Source organism: Nycticebus coucang, chromosome 6 (genome assembly GCF_027406575.1).
Source record: "Nycticebus coucang isolate mNycCou1 chromosome 6, mNycCou1.pri, whole genome shotgun sequence".
NCBI classification, from domain to species: Eukaryota; Metazoa; Chordata; class Mammalia; order Primates; family Lorisidae; genus Nycticebus; species Nycticebus coucang.
Genome location: NC_069785.1, coordinates 72,036,788 through 72,059,125, shown reverse-complemented (window position 1 = coordinate 72,059,125; position 22,338 = coordinate 72,036,788). Strand labels below are relative to the sequence as shown.

At 38.2% G+C, this 22,338-nt stretch overlaps 1 protein-coding gene across 4 annotated transcripts in view; it reads right to left on the bottom strand.

Annotated features, from left to right (window-relative positions):
* Positions 1-22,338, bottom strand: part of GLCE (glucuronic acid epimerase) — a 159,817-nt gene that overhangs the window by 106,432 nt on the left and 31,047 nt on the right. The window contains exon 1 of one of the 4 annotated variants that reach the window (XM_053593359.1): positions 13,444-13,463. The exons of the other annotated variants lie outside the window; for them this stretch is intronic. The gene's annotated coding sequence lies outside the window, so the exon portion shown is untranslated. Of the gene's footprint in view, positions 1-13,443; positions 13,464-22,338 lie in introns of those variants that run through there. 4 annotated transcript variants of the gene reach the window in all.

Genomic DNA, 22,338 nt, shown 5'->3' with positions numbered 1-22,338 from the left:
AAGTTTATTTATTTTTATTTTTATTTTTTTATAGATAAGGTCTTGTTTTGTCACCCAGGCTGGAGTGCAGTGGTATGATCATAGCTCACCACAGGGTTCAACCCTAGGGGCTCAAGGGATCCTCCTGTTCCAGCCTCCCAAGTAGCTAGGACTACAGGTACATACCCTCACATCCAGCTAATATTTTTGTTTTTTGTAGCAATGGGTTCTCATTATCGTTGTCCAGGGTGGCCTTAAACTCCTGGCCTCAAGAAATTCTCCCACCTCAACCTACCAAAATGTTGGCATTATAGGCCTGAGCTATGATGCCCAGCTTAATTAAAATTAAAAAAAAAAAAAAAAAAACTTAGTACAAAGGTACTCCTCTCTCAAATACTTTTATGACATTATTTAATCTATTTGATTTTTAAGTTTATCTTGGGTATTTTTAAAAATCATGTTCAGTTGACTATTTGCATTTAAGCTAAACTCTATGATTACTTGTATTTGAGAATAGTATTGTTCTTGAGCGGCACCTGTGGCTCAGTGGGTAGGGCGCTGGCCCCATGTACCAAGGCAGATTCGAACCTGGCCCCGGCTAAACTGCAACAACAAAAAAAAAAAAAATAGACGGGTGTTGTGGCAGGTGCCTGTCGTCCCAACTACTTGGAGACTGAGGCAAGAGAATCTCCTAAGCCCAGGAGTTGGAAGTTGCTGTGAGCTCTGACGCCACAGCACTCTATCAAGGGCAATAAAATGAGACTCTTGTCTCTTAAAAAAAAAAGGATAGTATTGTTCTCAGTTGTGCTACTAAATTTAAAAACAATTTCACGTTGCTATATTTTATTTAAAAGAATGTGAGATGTAAAGAAAAGTCAATCAGCAATTGTACTAATTTCAAAAGAAAACAAAAAGCCTCTGTAAGAACAGTTTTTGCCTTAAGGCCTTTTGTTCTCCAATTGGATATATCCAATTATACGGTAAATGATCTGCCTCAAAAATTTATGTTTATTTTCACCAGAAACACATTTGGGAAAATATACAATTTACCTCTGGGACCATATCCTTTATAACTGAAGCCATTTGTATATAGTAGCTATAATAATTCACTATAGTCAGTTTAGTTTTCTTTTTTTTATTAAATCATAGCTGTGTACATTAATGCAATCATGGGGTACAATGTGCTGGTTTTATATACAATTTCAAATATTTTCATCAAAAGTGTTAACATAGCCTTCACGGCATTTTCTTAGTTTAGTTTTGACACTCACTGAAACAGCACCTACTGCAAATCTGTATGCTTATTGCTCCACATAATATTCTCACTAGATGTTCAATTTACTAAGCAAAGGCTGCTTTAACAATCCAAATCTGACTCGCAAAGACACAATGCACCTGTCAAAAGCTTTTGGTAAGTTCGTAAATTTCATCTCTCTGTAGCATTGTATGTGACTCCTATATTTTAATGTCCATAACCACAGAGTCCCCCTACCTTTTTTTTTTTTTTTAGAGACAGAGTCTCACTTTGTCACCCTTGGTAGAGTGCCATGGCGTCACAGCTCACAGCAACCTCCAGCTCTTGGGCTTAGGTGATTCTCTTGCCTCAGCCTCCTGAGTAGCTGGGACCACAGGCACCCACCACAACGCCCGGCTATTTTGTTGTAGCTGTTGTTGCAGTTTGGCTAGGGCTGAGTTTGAACCCACCACCCTCGGTATATGGGGCCGGCACCCTACTCCCTGAGCCACAGGTGCCACCCACCCCCTACCTTTTCTTTAAAGAATTAAGAAAACTTCAGTCATTAATACTGCACCACTGTTATACTTTTTCAAAACTTTCCATTTAATAAGAATTTTTACACAAGAACTAAATTCAACTATAGTAAAGGATGCTATACTCTACTAGCACTGAAATATCAAAAAATGTTCACAGAAACCAACACTATCTAGTGACATTTTAATGGTTGTCATTGTTGTTTTTAGCAGGCCCAGGCCAGTATATGTGGCCAGCACCCTAACCACTGAGCTATGGGCACCAAGCCAGCCACCTCTTCTTAAGCAAATCAAATGAACTTTCCACACATTATTCCAAAAGTTCTTTCAGAAATGAAGTTTTACGTACAGTACAGGATGTCCCAAAGATTACCTATAAAGTCGCCATACACAGGGAAATGGGAAATTGTAGATAAATATACATTTACAAAATATTCATTATAAAATTTTACAAAGAGGTAGCTAACACGTAGAGAACATTTTGTAAATGTTTTGTAAAATTTTGTAACAAATATTTTAGCTACAATTTCCTGTTTTCCCTGTGTATAATGACTTTATGGGTGACCTTTGGGACACCCTATATATTTAGAAACATAAAGAGTCAGATATAAGAAATTATCCATAAATAATATTAAGTTGTCAAAGAATCAAGAAGAATTTGGGATGGAGAGCTTGGTATGTACTTAATTAAATTAAGAAGGTCTCATATGACATCTATATCTTGTAGTTCAAACTTGGGTCACAAGTATACTACATATCTAGCCACTTGCTAATAGTTCCAATAAAAAGTTCTGCAATGTCCAAGTTTAAAATTAATGCCTAGGTAGATTATCTATTAATCTCACATACTTTTGCTTCCTCCAATCCATCATTATTAAAGTTCCCCATTGCTGCTTTGGGAAACTACATGATATAAAATTAGAATCTTCAATATCACTGAAGAAACTAAGCATAAATGCCTATAAAAGACTGAACAATTGATGAGAATCCTGCAGTTTTCCCCAGAGACAGTAGATCGACATTCAACACATAGTGGGAGCACAACTGTGAATTATGAGGAAGACAGAAACTCTAAGAATGGAAAATATGATAATAAATCTCTTCCATTATTAAAAAAGTCTATCTAAAGAAAAGCCATGTTAAGAAGTTTACTTTAATGTGTTTCTGAATTGGCAATTCTTCACAATCGATAAACACTGATTTAAAGCAACCACTTTTTAAAAATAAAACTGGGTAAATGCTTTCTGTTATTGAATCTATGAGGGAAAAGCAAAATAGATTAGCACTTTAGAAACTTTACTAGGCCTAGCACTCTGGGAGGCCAATGCAGGTGGATTGCTTGAGCTCACCAGTTCAAGACCAGCCTGAGTGAGAGTGAAAGCTTTTCTATTCTCTACTAAAAACAGAAAAACCAGCTGAGCATAGTGGTACATGCGTGTAGTCTCAGATACTTGGGAGGCTGAGGCAAGAGGATTCTTTGAACCTAAGAGTTTGAGGTTGCTATGAGCTATGATGCCATTGCACAGTACCCAGAGGAACAGAGTGACACTCTGCCTTAAAAAAAAAAAAAAATTACTAGGAAAAGTAAAACAGCACGTGGTAATGCTTGAGGCCTTTTAAAAAAGTTCTCAGTAGGAATCTGATTAAATCTTAAATTGTCTTCTGAGTTTAGATTGTTGATTTCAAAATTCCTCATTGCTTTTGAAGTTAAAAAAAATAGCAGGGGGAGAGGGGGAAAGAAGGGGAGAGAAGGGATAGGAGAGACAGGGAGAGAGAGAGTGAGTGATAGAGGGCCAGTACATGCTCAAGAAAGTTCCTAACTCAATGCAAAAGAAAATGTAAGCCTGTGTTAACACTATTGGTTAACTACCTATTATGTAAAAAACTGTTGTAGTGGCTTCTGTGCAGCCGGGCTCAGTGAGAGTGGTGAGAGAAGACTCCAGGCATCTCTGGCCGGTAGGTTTTGCCCAGAGGCTTCCCTTTGGTGACACAGGAAGCGGTTGAGAGACTTCTGGACCCCACGAGGAGGACAGAAGCAGTGGAAAACTGACAAGTGGAAGGTGTGTTTGTTTGCTGGGAGGCTGCCTGCAGCTGTACCCATAGCAACAGCGAGACTGCAATCAGGAAAAGCCTTACCCATGGGCTGTTTTGGTTTTCTTGGACTTGGGCACTCGATTGAACTGCTTTGGGAGATCTTGGGCTGCTGTGCAGATGGCTTTGGGTGCTGTCTGGGGCCCCCGGTCTGAGTCGCTGAGCCGGAAAGGAGCTAATATCATTCAGCTGTGGGCTGCCCGCACAGCTGCTGTGGGAGAGCTGCCCCTGTGTGTTGCAGTGCAGAGATCAGCAGGGAGACCTTGGACGAGCAATCTAGTGACTGAGCTGCCCAAAGGAGGGCACTGAGACACTGGTGAAGTGCAGAGTTCCAACTGTGGCAGATTAACAGCCTTGGCCCTCAAGAGCATAGTGGGAGTATGGACTTGGTGCCCTGGATAAGCAGGCAGCCACACCGGGAGAGATCCCAGGGATAAGTGCTTTCCTTGGAAAGCTTTGCTTGGCCAAGGTTCATAATTTGGAGTGTCTTTCAAGTGGGCTGAGGACATTTTGGGGCTCCCAAGCCTGCGGGGTCTGAGAGATCAGCAGAGGCTTCCAGTCTCCATCTCGTACAGCTGTATTAACATTGTGATTAACATCTTATACCTCAGACGATCACCTGCTGCAAGATATTCAGCAAGATATATATATTATCTGGTTCTTCAGTTTTGGTGTTATTGGGGTTTTTTTGGGTTTTGCTTTGTTTGTTTGGCTTTTTTCTTAATTTCAACATTTTTCCCTGGTATTTTTCTTGTTTTGTTTTTTTTTTTCACTATCCTAGTTTAAATACAATTTTTCATTTTTGCCTTCCTTAACAATTAGAATTTCGGGCGGTGCCTGTGGCTCAGTGAGTAGGGCGCAGGCCCCATGTGCCGAGGGTGGCGGGTTCAAACCCAGCCCCGGCCAAACTGCAACAACAACGAAAAAATAGCCGGGCATTGTGGTGGGCACCTGTAGTCCCAGCTGCTTGGGAGGCTGAGGCAAGAGAATCGCGTAAACCCAAGAGTTAGAGGTTGCTGTGAGCCGTGTGACGCCACGGCACTCTACCCGAGGGTGGTACAGTGAGACTCTGTCTCTACAAAAAAAAAAAAAAAATTAGAATTTCATTTTTGCCAGTGTTTCTGCCCCTATTATTTGTTTTTTTTCTCCTCCAGTGTTACCCCATAAGGGTTCTTGTTTGTTTGTTTTGGTTTGATTTATAGTATTTTTGACTTTCCTCTCTACCTGGTGGAGGTGGGGTACTGTGTTTGATCCGGCTGGCAAAGAGCTGTTGACTTCAAGGGAATCACCCAACCCAGCACCCCCAGAGGTTGGGGGTCTTTAAGGTTGGGTCATAGTACCCTACTATACACCTATATTACTATTCCTGTTTCTTTCAGTGCCTTTCCTTTTTTGTCAACATTTCCTTTTACTCACCCCCTCTTCTTTCTCTTTTTCCTTTCTTTTTTAAATCTTTTTTCCCTTCTTGCTCTTCAATTTTCTCATCCTTCTGGTCCCCTACCAAAAGAACTCATTAAAACTTTAAAGAGCAAGAAGAAGTGAAAGAATAATTAGGGTAAGGAAACAGATACAAAAAAGCACTCATGAAGAAGAATCAGCAGAAAAATCCTGGTAACATGAAATACCAGTTCAGAGTAACCCCTTCTAGGGACCATGAGGTAACTACAGCAGAGGACTCCTCCTATAAAGAAATGTTAGAAATGACAGAAGGGGAATTTAAAATACAGATGATGAAAACAATGAAGGAAATTGCTGAGAAAGTAGAAAATAACCATAAGGAAATCCAAAAACAGAATCAAGTAAGAGCTGAAAGATACAAAGAATATAAAAAGGATATAGCAGAGCTGAAGGAACTGAAGCAGTCAATTAGGACAATTAGGACAGAACCTAGTTTCCACAACGATGCAAAAGACAACACGAAGCAATGGACTTTCACAAAAGAAGATGAATAGAACACTACCACACTTATCAATTATCTCAATAAATGTCAATGGCTTGAATTCCCCACTGAAGAGGCATAGATTGGCTGATTGGATTAAAAAACAGAAGCCATCTATTTGCTGTCTGCAGGAAACACACCTTATGTCAAAACACAAATTAAAACTCAGAGTTAAAGGTTGGAAGTCAATTTTTCAGGCAAACGGATTCAGAAGAAAAGAGGGATTGAAATCGTACTTTCAGATACATGTGGATTTAAAGCACCTAAAGTCAAAAAAGACAATGATGGTCACTTCATATTGGTCAAGGAAAAATACAACAAGAAGACATTTCAATTCTAAATATTTATATACAAAATTTAAATGCTTCCAGATTCTTTTTTTCTCAAGTTTTCTTTTTTTTTATTTTTAAATTATTAAAAAATAGCTGTGTACATTAATGCGATCATGGGGCAACATACAGTGGTTTTATAGACCATTTGATACATTTTCATCACACTGGTTAACATAGCCTTCCTGGCATTTTCTTAGATATTGTGTTAAGATATTTATATTCTACATTTACTAAGTTTCACATGTACCCTTGTAAGATGCACTATAGGTATAATCCCACCAACCACCCTCCCTCTGCCCATCCTCCCCCCTTCCACCCCTCCCTCTTCTCATATTCTTAGGTTATAACTGGGTTATAGCTTTCGCATGAAAGCCATAAATTAGTTTCATAGTAGGGCTGAGTACATGGGATACGTTTTCCTCCATTCTTGAGCTCCATCCATGTAAACATGAAAGAGGTAAAGTCTCCATCATTCTTTAAGGTTCCATAATATCCCATGGTGTACATATACCACTATTTATTTTTTTATTTTTTTTTTATTGTTAAATCATAGCTGTATGCATTTAGTAAGTTTTCCCTATACCCATTCTAAGATGCACTGTAGGCATGGCCCCACCAATTTTCCTCCTTCCACCCTAACCTCCCCCCTCCCTTCCCCTTCCTTGGCCCTTTCCCCATATTCTTGTGCTATAGTTGGGTTATGCCTTCATGTGAAAGCTATAATTTAGCTTCATAGTAGGGCTGAGTACATTGGATACTTTTTCTTCCATTCCTGAGATACTTTGCCAAGAAGAATACGTTCTAGCTCCATCCATGCAAACATGAAAGAGGTAAAGTCTCCATCTTTCCTTAAGGCTGCATAATATCCAATGGTGTACATATACCACAATTTATTAATCCATTCATGAACTGATGGGCACTTGGGCTTTTTCCATGACTTAGCAATTATGAATTGGGCTGAAATAAACATTCTGGTACAAATATCTTTGTTATAATGTGATTTTTGGTCTTCTAGGTATATACCTAGTAGTGGAATTATAGGATTGAATGGCAGATCTATTTTTAGATCTCTAAGTGTTCTCCAAACATCTTTCCAAAAGGAATGTATTAATTTGCATTCCCACCAGCAGTGTAGAAGTGTTCCCTTTTCTCCACATCCACGCCAACATCTCTGGTCGTCGGATTTTGTGATATGGGCTAATCTTACTGGAGTTAGATGATATCTCAAAGTAGTTTGGATTCGCATTTCTCTGATGATTAAGGATGATGAGCATTTTTTTCATAAGTCTGTAGGCTATGTGCCTGTCTTCTTCAGAGTAGTTTCCCTTCAAGTCCCTTGCCCAGCCTGAGATGGGATCACTTGTTCTTTTCTTGCTTATATGTTTGAGTTCTCTGTGGATTCTAGTTATTAAACCTTTGTCGGAGACATAACCTGCAAATATCTTCTCCCATTCTGAGGGCTGTTTGCTTGCTTTACTTACTGTGTTCTTGGCTGTGCAAAAGCTTTTTAGTTTGATCAAGTCCCAGTAGTATATTTTTGAAGCTGCTTCAATTGCCCAGGGGGGTCCTCCTCATAAAATATTCACCCAGACCGATTTCTTCAAGAGTTTTCCCTGTACTCTCTTCTAGTATTTTTATAGTTTCATGTCTTCAGTTTAAATCTTTAATCCAGTGAGAGTCTATCTTAGTTAATGGTGAAAGGTGTGGATCCAGTTTCAGTCTTCTACAGGTTGCCAGCCAGTTCACCTAGCACCATTTGTTAAATAGGGAACCTTTTCCCCACTGAATGTTTTTAATTGGCTTGTTGAAGATCAAATAATGGTAAGTACCCGGGTTCATCTCTTGGTTCTCTATTCTGTTCCGTACATCTACCTCTCTGTTTTTGTGCCAGTACCATGCAGTTTTAATCACTATCACAGTATAGTCTGAGGTCTGGTAGCCTGATTCCTCCTGCTTTGTTTTTATTTCTGAGTAATGTCTTGGCTATTTGAGGTTTTTTCTGATTCCATATAAAGTGAAGTATTATTTTTTCAAGATCGTTAAAGTATGACAGTGGAGCTTTAATAGGAATTGCATTAAAATTGTATATTGCTTTGGGTAGTATGGACATTTTAACAATGTTGATTCTTCCCAGCCATGAGCATGGTATGTTTTTCCATTTGTTAACATTTTCAGCTATTTCTTTTCTTAAGAGTTTCATAGTTCTCTTTATAGAGATCTTCCACGTCCTTTGTTAGATAAACTCCCAAATATTTCATCTTCTTTGGCACTGTGAATGGACTAGAGTCCTTAACTGTTTTTTCAGCTTGACTATTGTTGGTATATATAAAGGCTACCGATTTATGAATGTTGATTTTGTAACCTGAGATGCTGCTGTATACATTGATCACTTCTAAGAGTTCTGTAGTATAATCCCTGGTGTTTTTAGGATATACAATCATATTATCTGCAAAGAGTGAAAGTTTGATCTCTTTTGACCCTATATGGATACCCTTGATTGCCTTTTCTTCCCTAATTGCGATGGCTAAAACTTCCATTACAATGTTAAAGAGCAGTGGAGACAATGGGCAACCTTGTCTGGCTCCTGATCTGAGTGGAAATGATTTCAATTTAACTCCATTCAATACGATATACGCTGAGGGTTTGCTGTAGATGGCCTCTATCAGTTTAAGAAATGTCCCTTCTATACCAATTTTCTTGAGTGTTCTGATCATGAAGGGATGCTGGATATTATCAAAAGCTTTTTCGGCATCAATTGAGAGAATCATATGGTCTTTGTTTTTTAATTGTTTATGTGCTGAATTATATTTATAGATTTACATATATTGAACCAGCCTTGAGACCCTGGGATAAAACCGACTTGGTCATGATGTATAATTTCTTTGATGTGTTGGTAGATTCTGTTTGTTAGGATCTTGTTGAATATTTTTGCATCTATATTCATTAGTGATATTGGTCTATAATTTTCTTTTCTTGTTGGGTCTTTTCCTGGTTTGGGGATCAGGGTGATGTTTGCTTCATAGAACATATTGGGCAGTCTTCCTTCTTTTTCTATATTTTGGAAGAGGTTTAGTTATATAGGTACCAGTTCTTATTTAAATGTTTGTTAGAATTCTGATGTGAAGCCATCTGGTCCCGGGCTTTTCTTTTTAGGGAGGTTTTGTATGGTTGATGCTATTTCAGAACTTGATATGGGTCTGTTCAACATTTCCACTTGATTCTGGCTAAGTCTTGGAAGGTGACGTGCTTCCAAGTATTGGTCAATTTCATTCAGATTTTCATATTTCTGGGAATAAAGTTTCTTGTAATATTCATTAAGGATTTTTTCAATTTCTGAGGAGTCTGTTGTTATTTCATCTTTGTCATTTCTGATTGATGAAATTAGAGGTTTTACTCTATATTTTCTGATTAGGTTAGCCAGAGGTTTATCTATTTTATTGACCTTTTCAAAAAACCAGCTTTTTGATTTATTGATCTGTTGTATAATTCTTTTGTTTTCAATTTCATTTAATTCTGCTCTAATTTTTGTTATTTCTTTTCTTCTACTGGGTTGGGTTGGAATGTTCTTCCTTTTCCAGTTGCTTGAGATGTCCCATTAAGTTGTTAACTTACTCTCTTTCTGTTCTCTTGATGAAGGCTTGCAGTGCTATAAATTTCCCTCTTAGGACTGCCTTTGCAGTATTCCAGAGGTTCTGATAATTTGTGTCTTCATTGTCGTTTTGTTCCAAAAATTTGGCAATTTCCTTCTTAATCTCATCTACGACCCAGCTATCATTCAGCATAAGGTTATTTAACTTCCATGTTTTTTTTTTTTAAAGGTATGCAGATTCCTGTTGTTACTGAGTTCAACTTTTACTTCATGGTGGTCTGAGAAGATGCAAGGAATAATTTCTATTCCTTTAAATTTACTGAGGTTAGACTTGTGACCTAAGATGTGATCGATTTTGGAGTATGTTCCGTGGTCTGATGAGAAGTATGTGTATTTAGTTTTGTTGGGATGAAATGTTCTGTAGATGTCTGCTAAATCCAAATGTTGGATGGTTAGGTTTAAATCTAAAATTTCTTTGCTCAGCTTCTTATTGGAGGATCTATCCTACACTGCCAAAGTAGTGTTGAAATCTCTGACTATTATTGAGCTGGAGGAAACCAAGTTACTCATGTCTGTTAGAGTTTCTTTTATAAATTGAGGTGCATTCTGGTTGGGTGCATAAATATTAATAATTAAAATCTCATCATATTGAGTATTACCCTTAACAAATATGAAGTGACCATTCTTATCCTTCTTTACTTTTGTTGGTTTAAAGCCTATTGTGTCTGCAAATAGAATTGCAACACCTGCTTTTTTCTGATTAACATTTGCCTGAAATATGGATGACCATCCTTTCACCCTGAGTCTACATTTATCTTTTAAGGTAAGATGTGATTCTTGTATGCAGCAAATATCTGGGCTGAGTTTTTGTATCCAGTCAGCCATCTTGTGCCTCTTTAGAGGATAGTTTAAGCCATTCACATTAATGGAAAATATTGTTAAGTCTGATAAAATTTTGGATATCGAGTTGTTCATAAGTCCAGTGGACATTTTTAATCCTTTCGCTACTGTGGAAGTTGGAGTTTGATCAGAAGTTTCTGAGTGAGTTTACTTTTGTGGTAGAGGATTGGGCTGGTCATTATGGAGGATAGGTTCTGAGAATATCCTGAAGAGCTGGTTTGGTTATGGCAAATTTCTTTAACATGTGAATGCCATTAAAGTATTTAATTTTTCCATCATAAATGAAACTCAGTTTAGCTGGATACAGAATCCGGGGTAGAAAGTTATTTTGTTTTAGGAGGTTAAATGTCAATGACCACCCTCTTCTGGCTAGAAAAGTTTCAGCAGATAGGTCTTTAGTTATTCTAATATTGTTCCCTTTGTAGGTAACGGTTTTCTAGTGTCTGGCTACTTTCAGAATTTTCTTCTTCATATTAACTTTAGTGAAGTTAATTATGATGTGACTTGGGGATGTCTTATTTGAATTGAGTTGTGCTGGGGTTCTGAAACTGTCTGCTATCTGAATTTCAGAATCTCTTGGCATGTCTGGAAAATTCTCTTTCATAATTTCATGGAGAAGGGCCTCTGTGCCTTGTGAAGCCACTTCATCGCTTTCAGGGATTCCAGTGAGGCAGATATTAGCCTTCTTCAAATTATCCCAGAGCTCACTGAGAGAATGATCCATTTTTGCTCTCCATTTCTCTTCCTCTTTGAGAGTTTGGGAGTGTTCAAAAGCTTTGTCTTCAATGTCAAGAATCCTTTCTTCTGCTTGCTCCACTCTGTTACTGAGGGATTCTACTGTATTTTTCAGATCTTTGAGGACTGTAAATTCTTGCTTCAGTGTGTCAAAATCTTTGGTGGTTTTGTCTTTAAATTCGTTGAATTCTTGAGACAACTTTTGAATTTTCCTTGAATTTCTAATTCCAATTTTGAATTGTTCCTCGAATTTCTAATTCCAAATTTTCCTCCATACTATTAATCTTGTTTGCAATCCAAATTCTGAATTTGATTTCTGACATCTCGGCCAGCTGTTTATTAATGGGATCTTCAGTTACATCTGCCATACCTTTCCTTGCAGGGGTTGATCTACTCTGGTTATTCATGTTACCAGAGTTTTTCCACTGATTCTGCCCCATGATTATTTTACACCATTTGACTTTTCCCCTGGAGCTTTGCCAAGGACCCGTACAGTGCTACGGCCTGAGAAACTGGGGACCTGTTTGGTGTGTTGGGGCTAAGTGGCTCTGTCTTCTTTTTAGGTGGTCTCTGTCCAACCCTAGTGAAACAGTTACTCTGGATTGAAGTCTCAGCTGTGGAGAAATACCAGCAATTAAGTCACCCCGCCCCTCCATAGGCAACAACTGGAAAAGGAAAATCAAACCTTCCTACAACCACACACCCAGGGTACCACTTGGATAGTTTTCAGGCGATTGGCTCAGTTCAAAATGTCCAAATCAATTGTTTCATTCAGCACCTGTCTCAGGTAGAAGAATTTAAAAGGTCTCTGGCAACTAGATCGCAGGGGTCTGCTGACAACTCAAATATGACTTGCTCCGATGCTTCATGAGGTCAGGAGGACCCACCCAGCAAATAGATTAGTCTGAGAGGGTTGATGCCTCCTACCCCACCTTGCACCTCTGTCACCCTCAGTCACTGATAGCCCCGCAGGGCTGTGACCCAGTTGCCTCCAAAGAGCAGAAACTCCAGGGGGTTACACCTGCCTGAATCACAAGGAAATCTATGTCTCCTGAGCCAGGCCGCTGCTCTCTGCCTCTATCCAGCAGCGGGAGGTGAGGCTTGACAATCTCGGGTGCTTGATGGAGGCTGGGGCGGGGGTAGGGGGTGTTCACTCAGTTCCAGCCCCACCCCTGATCGATGTTGCTGACTGAACAGAACAACTTTGCTGAATTTGTTTCTGTCCCGGCTAAATTCCCCTGCAGAAGAGAAGCTGTTTTGAGTTCACAGAACCTGTGCCTCAGGCCCTGTCTTTGCTGCTGCAGGTTTGTATTCACAGCACAGTTAGCTGTCAATTCTAGCCTCCTGCCCTCCTTTGTCTAGGCTGAGGATCCCCTGGGGGCCTGGTGCATCTTAGGCTCAGTAAAGCAGTCCTCTGGGTCAGCCCCGCCCTGGGAGTCAGCCAACACTGCACATGTGTTTTCTAGTCCCTGTGCTCCACCCAGGCCAGTACTGCCTCAGGCAAACCCTTTACTTATGGGGCCTGCATTTCTGTCCCAGATCTGTTCCGCTGGTGGTTGCCACCTGAGAAGATGCCTGGCCTCCTCTGGTTGCCCAGAGAGACAGGGGGTGTGACTCCAGAATATCTAGGGGTGAACCCTATTGTTGCCAAAAATGGTTGCTGCTCTGTGCCTTGGGGCACCACTGCTCCTGCGTGGTTCCCTCTCAGCCGACCGTACTCTCCTCACTCCTGTGCCACAGAATCAGCACTGACCAGCAGTAGTCCAGGCCCTGTCCACACCCCTCAAGAAATCACCCAAGAATCTGGACTCCTGGGGTACAGGCCTCCAGAGCTCAGAGTGAGAGTGGAGGGGAGTGCTGGGAGCTCAAAATTGCAGGTAGAGAATATATACAGTTTTACGCCTGGCAGGAGAGCGCCATGGCATCCTAGTAGCGGAAGTAGGTCCAGTTTTTAGAGGGTCTCTCCCATGGAGTATAATGGGAGGACTTTTGAACTCTGCTCGTTTGTTTATGGGGTACTCCAAGTGGTTCTCATGGGGAAGGGGACTCCTGTCCACTTGGTGATGGATTTTGTACCTTTTGTTTGTATCCTTCGGGTCGCAGCTCACCTCAGCAGGGTTGATGTGCATTCTTCAACCTTCTCTATTGGCGCAGCTCTAATCCACCAGGTTACTTGCTAAATTTCTGTCCTTTTAAATCTCCTTCTGGACGGGAGCCTGTGTGGAAAGCTGGCTTCAGTCAGCCATCTTGTCTCCGACCCTCCACTTCCAGATTCTTGAAACAGACTTTGCTTAGTTTGAGCAATATGATATCCTATAACACCATAGTAACAGGGGATATTAATAGCCCTCTCTCAGAGCTGGACAGATCCATTAAATAGAAATGAAACAAAGATTTTATTTTTTTTTTCTTTTTGCATTTTTTTTGCTAGTGCTGGGTTTAAACCCACCACCTCCGGCATATGGGGCCAGCGCTCTACTCCTCTGAGCCACAAGTGCCGCCCAAAGGTTTGATTTTTTTTTTTTTCTTTGCAGTTTTTGGCCGGGGCTGGGCTTGAACCCGCCACCTTTGGCATATGGGGCTGGCGTCCTACTCCTTTGAGCCACAGGTGCTGCCCAAATTTTTTTAATTTATTTTTTATTTTTTGCAGTTTTTGGCCAGGGTCGGGTTTGAACCTGCCACCTCTGGTATATGGGGCCAGGGCCCTACTCCTTGAGCCACAGGCACTGCCTGAAACAAAGATTTTAGAGATTTAAATGAGACCCTAGTACAACTGTGCTTGATAGACGTATGCAGAACACTGCATCCCAAAGATAAAGAACATACATTCTTCTCATCGTCCATGGAACATTTTCCAAAATTGATCATATCCTAGGACACAAAACAAACCTCAACAGAATCAAAAGAATTGAAATTCTACCTTGCATCTTCTCAGACCACAAGGCACTAAAAGTGGAACTCAACTCCAACAAAAATGCTCAACCTAACACAAAGGCATGGAAGTTAACCTTATCCTGAATGACAGTTGGGTGTGGTAAGAAATAAAAAAGGAAGTAATTAACTTCTTAGAGTATAACAACAATGAAGACACAAATTATCAAAACCTATGGGATACAGCAAAAGCAGTCCTGAGAGGAAAATTTTTCGCTTTAGAAGCCTACATTCAAAAAACAGAAAGAGAGCACATCAACAAACTCACAAGCCATCTGATGGAATTGGAAAAAGTAGAACAATCTAACCCTAAACCCAGCAGAAGAAAAGAAATATCCAAAATTAAATCAGAGATTAATGAAATTAAAAACAAAAGAATCATTCAAAAAATTCATGAAACAAGGTGTTGGTTTTTTGAGAAAACAAATAAAATAGATAAACCTTTGGCCAGACTAACTAGAAATAGAAAAGTAAAATCTCTACTAACCTCAATCAGAAATGACAAAGGGGAAATAACTGATGCCACAGAGATACAAGCGATTATCCCTGAATACTACCAGAAACCTTATGCCCAGAAATTCGACAATGTGAAGGAACTGGATCAATGGTTGGAATCACACCCTCTCCCTAGGCTTAACCCAGATGAAATAGATCTCCTGAACAGAGCAATTTCAAGCACTGAGATCAAAGAAACAATAAAAAATCTTCCAACGAAAAAAATGCCCTGGTTTGGATGGTTTCACACCAGAATTTTATCAAACCTTCAAAGAACAGCTTATTCCTATATTGCAGAAATTATTCAAAAAAATTGAGGAGGAAGGAATCTTCTCCAACATGTTCTATGAAGCAAACATCATTCTGATACCAAAACCAGGAAAAGACCCAACTAAAAAGAGAATTTCAGACCAATTTTACCAATGAATATAGACGCAAAAATTCTCGACAAAATCTTAGCCAACAGATTACAGCTTATCATCAAAAAAGTTATACATCATGATCAAGTAGGTTTCATTCCAGGGATGCAACGCTGGTTTAATATATGCAAGTCTATAAACGTTATTCACTGTATCAACAGAAGTAAAACTAAACACTATATGATCCTCTCAATAGGTGCAGAAAAAGCATTCGACAAAATCCAGCATCCTTTTCTAATTAGCACATTGAAGAGTATAGGCATAGGTGGCACATTTCTGAAACTGATCAAAGCTATTTATGACAAACCCATAGCTAATATTTTACTGAATGGAGTCAAACTGAAAGCTTTTCCTCTTAGAACTGAAGCAGACAAGGTTGTCCTCTGTCACCACTACTATTCAACATAGTTCTGGAAGTTCTAGCCAATACAATTAGACAAGACAAGAAAATAAAGGGCATCCAAATCGGAGCAAAGGAGGTAAAACTCTCCCTCTTTCCTGATGATACGATCTTGTACTTAGAGAACCCTAAAGACTCAACCACAAGATTCTTGGAAGTCATCAAAAAAATACAGTAATGTTTCAGGATATAAAATCAATGTCCACAGGTCAGTTGCTTTTGTATATGCCAACACCAGCCAAGATGAGATGTTAATTAAAGACACAACTCCATTTACCATAGCCCCAAAGAAAATGAAATTCTCAGGTGAAGGAGAAGATCCTTCAAAAGAGGTGAAGGATCCCTATAAAGGAAATTATGTAACCTTAAGAAAGGAAATAGCAAAGGACCTTAACAAATGGAAGAACATACCATGCTCATGGCTAGGAAGAATCAACATTGTTAGAATGTCTATACTTCCCAGAGCAGTTTACCCATTCAACGCCATCCCTATTAAAATACCAACATCCTATTTTCAAGACTTGCAAAACATGATTCTGCGTTTTGTATGGAACCAGAAAACACCCTGTATTGCTAAGGCAGTTCTTATCAATAAAAACAAAGTTGGGGGTATCACCATACCAGATGTTAGGCTGTGTTACAAGGCCATAGTGGTCAACACAGCATGGTACTGGCACAAAAATAGAGACATAGATATTTGGAATCAAATAGAAAACCAGGAAATGAAATCAACAACTTACAGCCACCTAATCTTCGATAAACCAAACAAGAGCGTCCACTTGGGAAAGAGTCCCTATTCAATAAATGGTGCTGGGAGAATTGGATATCCACATGTAAAAGACTGAAACTTGACCTGTATCTCTCTCCACTCACAAAAATTGATTCAAGATGGATAAACGACTTAAATTTAGGGCATGAAACAATAAAAATCCTCAAAGAAAGAATAGGAAAAACACTGGAAGATATCAGCCTGGGGAAAGATTTTATGAGGAAGACTGCCATGGCAATAGCAACAACAGCAATAATAAACAAATGGGATTTAATTAAATTGAAAAGTTTTTGTACAGCCGAGGAGACAACAACTAAAGCAAATAGACAACCTACCCAATGGGAAAGGATATTTGCATATTTTGAATCAGACAAACAATAACTAGGATGTATACTGAACTTCAATTAATTCACAAGAAAAAAACCAACAATCCCATACATTAATGGGGAAGAGAGATGAATAGAATCTTCTCTAAAGACGACAGACGAATGGCTAGCAAACAGATGAAAAAATGCTCATCATCCCTAATTATTAGAGAAATGCAGGTTGAAACTACCTTGAGATACCACCTAACTCCAGCGAGAATGGCCTATATCACAAAATCTCAAAACTGCAGATGCTGGTGCTATTGTGGAGAGAAGGGAACACTTTTACACTGCTGGTGGGACTGCAAACTAATACAACCTTTTTGGAAGGAAGTATGGAGAAACCGCAAAGAACTCAACCTATACCTCCCATTTGATCCTGTAATCCTATTACTGGGCATCTATCCAGAAGGAAAAAAAACCTTTCATTATAAAGAAACTTGTACTAGGCTGTTTATCGCAGCCCAATTTACAATTGCCAAAATGTGGAAACAACCTAAATGTCCTTCAACCCAGGAGTGGATCAGTAAGCTGTGGTATATGTATACAATGGAATATTATTCAGTCATACAAAAAATGGAGATTTTGCAGCATTTGTACTAACCTGGATGGAGGTGGAACACATTATTCTTAGTGAAGCATCACAGTAGTGGAGAAGTATGAATCCTATGTATTCAATTTTGATTTGAAGACAATTAATGACAATTAATGACATGGTGGGGCATGGGGGAAGGGGAGAGCAGACAGAGAAGGAGGGATGGGCTGAGGGAGAGAAAAAGAAAAAAAGAACAAGCAAAGAAAAGAAAATGGTGACTAATTTTCACATAAATTGGTTTTAATTTCGACCAAAGTATATTACTTAAACATTAATTTTTAATTCAACATGTTAATATGTTTAAGATATTGTGTCCTCATTTATAAGTGACATATGTTTGTAATTTCTCCTTTATAATAATATATTTTCTCCAACTTTAATATCAGGTATACCTAGATCAAGTAGAATAATTTTGATGTATTTCTTCTTTTTCTACTGTCTATAAGATTTAGCATGATTTATTTTTTGAAATTATCTTTTACTTTTATTTATAAATATTAGTTGTCTATTTTCTGATACTTAAAAAAAATAAGAAGAAGTTAACTGATGACTCCATACTGAATCTCAGAGTCAAAGCATTCTATAATAGACATACTCTTATTTGACAATGTGAATGTCAAATGTCTTTGCATTATTATTATTATTGCTTAATATTTCGATGAAGCAATTGTCTAATTCCTTTTCTGAATGTATTTATGTTCATTCATTCTTTACAAGGTTTTTGTTTCTAATCCTTATCTTAAACATTGTTATTGTTATTAAATTTTAAGTCTTTTTAATTTTGTGAAGGCAAAAAAATGGAAACCTAATTAACACATGTATATGTAAAAATTAAAATTAAAATTAAAAAACTGTTGTAGTGTTGGGATAATGAGAAAGCCAAAACAAAGAATACTAGTACTGGTTTTCAAAGAGCTTATATAGATATGAAATATATGAACAATTCTATAAAGTAATCCCATATCTGTTTTGTTAGTTTTTATAAGTACAGTGCTACATATACAAGGCAGGGGCCTGTCTGTTTTGTTCACCACAATAGCCCCAGTGCTTACTACAATGACTAGCACATAGCAAACACTAAAAAAAATATATGTTAGACAAATGAAGATTTACACACTATGTCAATAATGGCACTAGGCTTCCTTGGCTCCAGCGACCTAACCCCTTTACAAGCATAACAATGGCCCTCCAAAGATATATTTCCTTATCCACTGGAGCCTAGGTTACCTTACATGGCAAAAGGGACTTGTAGTTGTAATTAAGGCTAAGACATAAGAAAGATTATCCTGGATTATCCAAGTGGGTTCAATCTCGACACATGAGTCCTTTAAAGCAGAAGAGGAAAACAGAAGGTAGATCAGAGAGATGTCATGAAGGAGGCAATACTAGAATCTTGAGAGGGCCTTGATATGTTATTGCTGGCTTCAAGGATGAAGGAGGGCCACATGTCAAGGCATGAGGGTGAAAAGTAGGTGCTAGAAAGGCCCCTCATCTAATAGCCAGCAAGGCAACTGAATTCTACCAAAACCCAAATGATCCTACCCTATAGCCTATGGAAAAGGAACACAGCCCTTCTGGAATTTTTATTTTAGCCCAGTGAGACCCATGTTGGCCTACTGACCTACAGAACTGTAAGTAAGATTAAAAAATTTTCTATTGTTTAAGCCTCTAAGTTTATAGTGATTTGTGATGGTGGCAACAGAAAACTAATAAACTCCGTCACCTCTACTCTAGCAACCCGATATACAGTTTTTTGTTTTTTTTTTTTTGTCATCACTTGATACCACTTCAATAAAAATCTAATACTCTGTAATGCTTTAATTTGATCATAATCTCCCATTCTTAACTCTTCTATTTCACATGTTCCACATCTGTCATTATGAAGAAATATCTTGGTTAAAAGCACTGGTATCTTGAAACAAATGTTATTAACCAGTCACAAATTAGTATTTTCTAGTTACAATGTTTGGTCAGCTCTAAGCCAAAGAGTATATGACAGCATCACAGAAAGGTTACAACCAAACTATAAATTTCATATTCCTTGCAACATGCAGTATCTAGGGCATACAAAGAAATGTATTACTAAACAACCCAATATGTCAAATTCTGATTAACTTACTTTTAAAGGAAGACTTTTGTTTTTAAATCTGGAAACATTTCTTTGCCTCTTTATACGCTTGCTCTAAAATATTAGAAACGACCTCATAAACAATCTGTTTAACAGTAATTAAAATTTTATCTAGTTAAAACAACAGCAGAGCATGCTACAACACAGATGGCAGAAGACTTTTCTCTTGCCTGATCGGTGTCAAAAAACTGTTCTCCTATTTCATGATTAGGAAGAATTTTGTTACAAGCTATCTCACTTACAAAATACAAACCAGTAAAAGGAAAGCTTTATTAAGAAAGTCTTTGTTCAGCAAAAATCTTAATTATTTCTCAATGTAAAAATTTTTCTTACTGCCCTGATAAAATCTAGCCAAATATGTGACTAAGGAATCATTATGGTTGAAGTCTACACTATTGATTTCATTCTGCTTCTAATTCTTTAAGCACACTAAAGATTCTTTAATAATTCTTTAATAATTCTTTAATACCCTGTGGAGTAGAGGTTCCCAAGAGTGTGCTGCCCACTGGCATCACTATGGGAGTTTTGAACAATCCCAATGCCCAAGTTCTATCTCATGCCAATTAAACCACAAGGTCTGGGGATATACATTACTATATTTTAAAATATACAAATTTAAAGTATATTTAAAACTCCCAAGTAGTTCCAGTATAGCTTTTTATTAGCTATGTGTCCAGTGCCCTGAATGGAATCAGGGGGCCTGGGATATGGCACCGGTGATGCTACCAGCAAGCTTAGGTACATCACTGAGTAGCCATTTCTTCATCTGTAAAAAGATAGGGTTAGAGAAATTATTCTAATATCTAACACATTATAAGTCTAAGATGAGATTCCCTAGTTTTCAAGATTAACTTGTCTCAACAGTTAAACTATGAAAAAAAAATTGAAATCAATGGTCTGATACTTATTCCTGCCTGTCAAGAGCTTATTTTTACAAGGTAAGATTATTTTATAATAGGGATCAAATTTAGCTGTACTTCAATTGCATAGATTTTTATATATCCTCATGTCCAAGGACATACAAAGAAACGTGTTATTAAGCAACTCAATGTGTTATAAAATGTTATTTTATCCAAGTCATAAAACACAAATGTTAGGAATGACTACAACTTAAATTATCTCAAAATATAGTTTGTTATCAGATTATTTCTGATTAATTCCTATTAAATTATACCACATGTATTTTTATTTTCTTGAAAAGAGAACATTCTTGGTTTTGTTTAGCTCCTAAACACACAAAAAGTTTTTAACTTCTCATTAATATTACTTTATTTCATAAAAGCAAATCATTTAGGAAATCGGAAACATAGGTAAAAGAATCTCTGAATAACAAGTTATTCTGACTCTTACAAAGGTATACTACCAGTTATGAAGGTGTGTGGGAAAAGTTTAATTTATCCAACATGTTAAGCATTTTATAGTTCTAGGGTTTGAAAATTGGATGGCAGACTTCTAAGATGTCCCCTAGTGATCCCTGCCTCTTGGTTGTCACACACTTGTGTAGCCTCTCTTCCTTTGAGTGTGGGCTAAACCTAATAACTTGCTTTTAAAGAAGAAAATACAGGCTGGACATGGTGGCTCACACCTATAATTCTAGCACTTTGGGTCCCATGAGGATCACATGAGGCCAGCAGTTTCAGACCACCCTGAGCAATATAGCGAGATGTCATCTCCATAAAAAAAAAAAAAAAAAAGTTTTTTCTTAAAAAAAGAAGAAAATATGGCAAACTGATGAGATGTCACATCTCTCATTAGATTATAAAAAGTTAGCTGGGTGCCTATAATCCCAGTACTTTCAGAGGCTGAGGCCAGGAGTTAGAGACTTGCCTTGGCAACACAGCAAGATCCTGTCTCTACAAAATATAAAAAAAATTAGCTGGGTATGGTGGTGCATGCCTACAGTCCTAGCTACTTAGGAGGCTGAGGTGCGAGGGTCACTTGAGCCCAGAAGTTCAAGGTTAGAGTGAGCTATGATCATATCTTTGCATTCCAGCCTACATGACAGTGTGAAATCCCATCTCAAAAAAAAAAAAAAAAATGACATCCTTCTTGTTAGCACTCTATTTTGCTATACTCGCTCTTAAAATCTTTTTGCTTGCCTGCTCTGATGAAGCCAGTTGCTATGCTATGAGATGTTCTACTGTTCCACAAGGCAAGGAACTGAGGAAGGCCTCTGGCTAATAGCCTGAAGGGAAATAAGTCCTGTCAATAACCATCTGAGAAGAGTTAGAAAAAAGATCCTTCCACAGCAAGCTTTCTGATGAGATTGCAGGCCCCATCAATAAATTAATTGTAACCTTAAAAGAGACCTACCACTTAGCTGTTCTCGAATTCCTGACATACTATGAGATAATAAATATGTGTTTTGAACTGCTATGTTTTGGGATAATTTGTTATGTAGCAATCTTTAATAGAGGTATGTAGCAATGGATAAAAACACTGGGAACCAACAGTTGAGTAATAAGACAGATCAAGGTATCAACAATACAGTAATGAGTGGGACATGTAATGAAGTGTTTTGGGTGCTTTGATAGAAGTACACATGTAAGAGTTATATTGGGAACATTAAGACATGCATATGAACGAGCAAAGGCAATGAAGCTCATTAAAAGGAAGGATGGTGAGTCACAGGCATCAAAGTAGAAAATGTAATGGTTGGTTTGGAAAACTGTATGTAGGTAATTCAAGAGGGCTGAAGCATAGAGGGAGAAGATGACTATTGATCTTTCAAATTCAAAGGCATGTAAGCATTTACAGGTAGCACAGGAGTCAAACAGCCTTATAGTACTGCACATACTATAATTTTAGCCATATTGGCATAGCAATCACTACGATTTATGTTCTGATGGGTACGTATATAACACCCTAATTGTACTCATACTAGGGTTATATTAGTTTGCA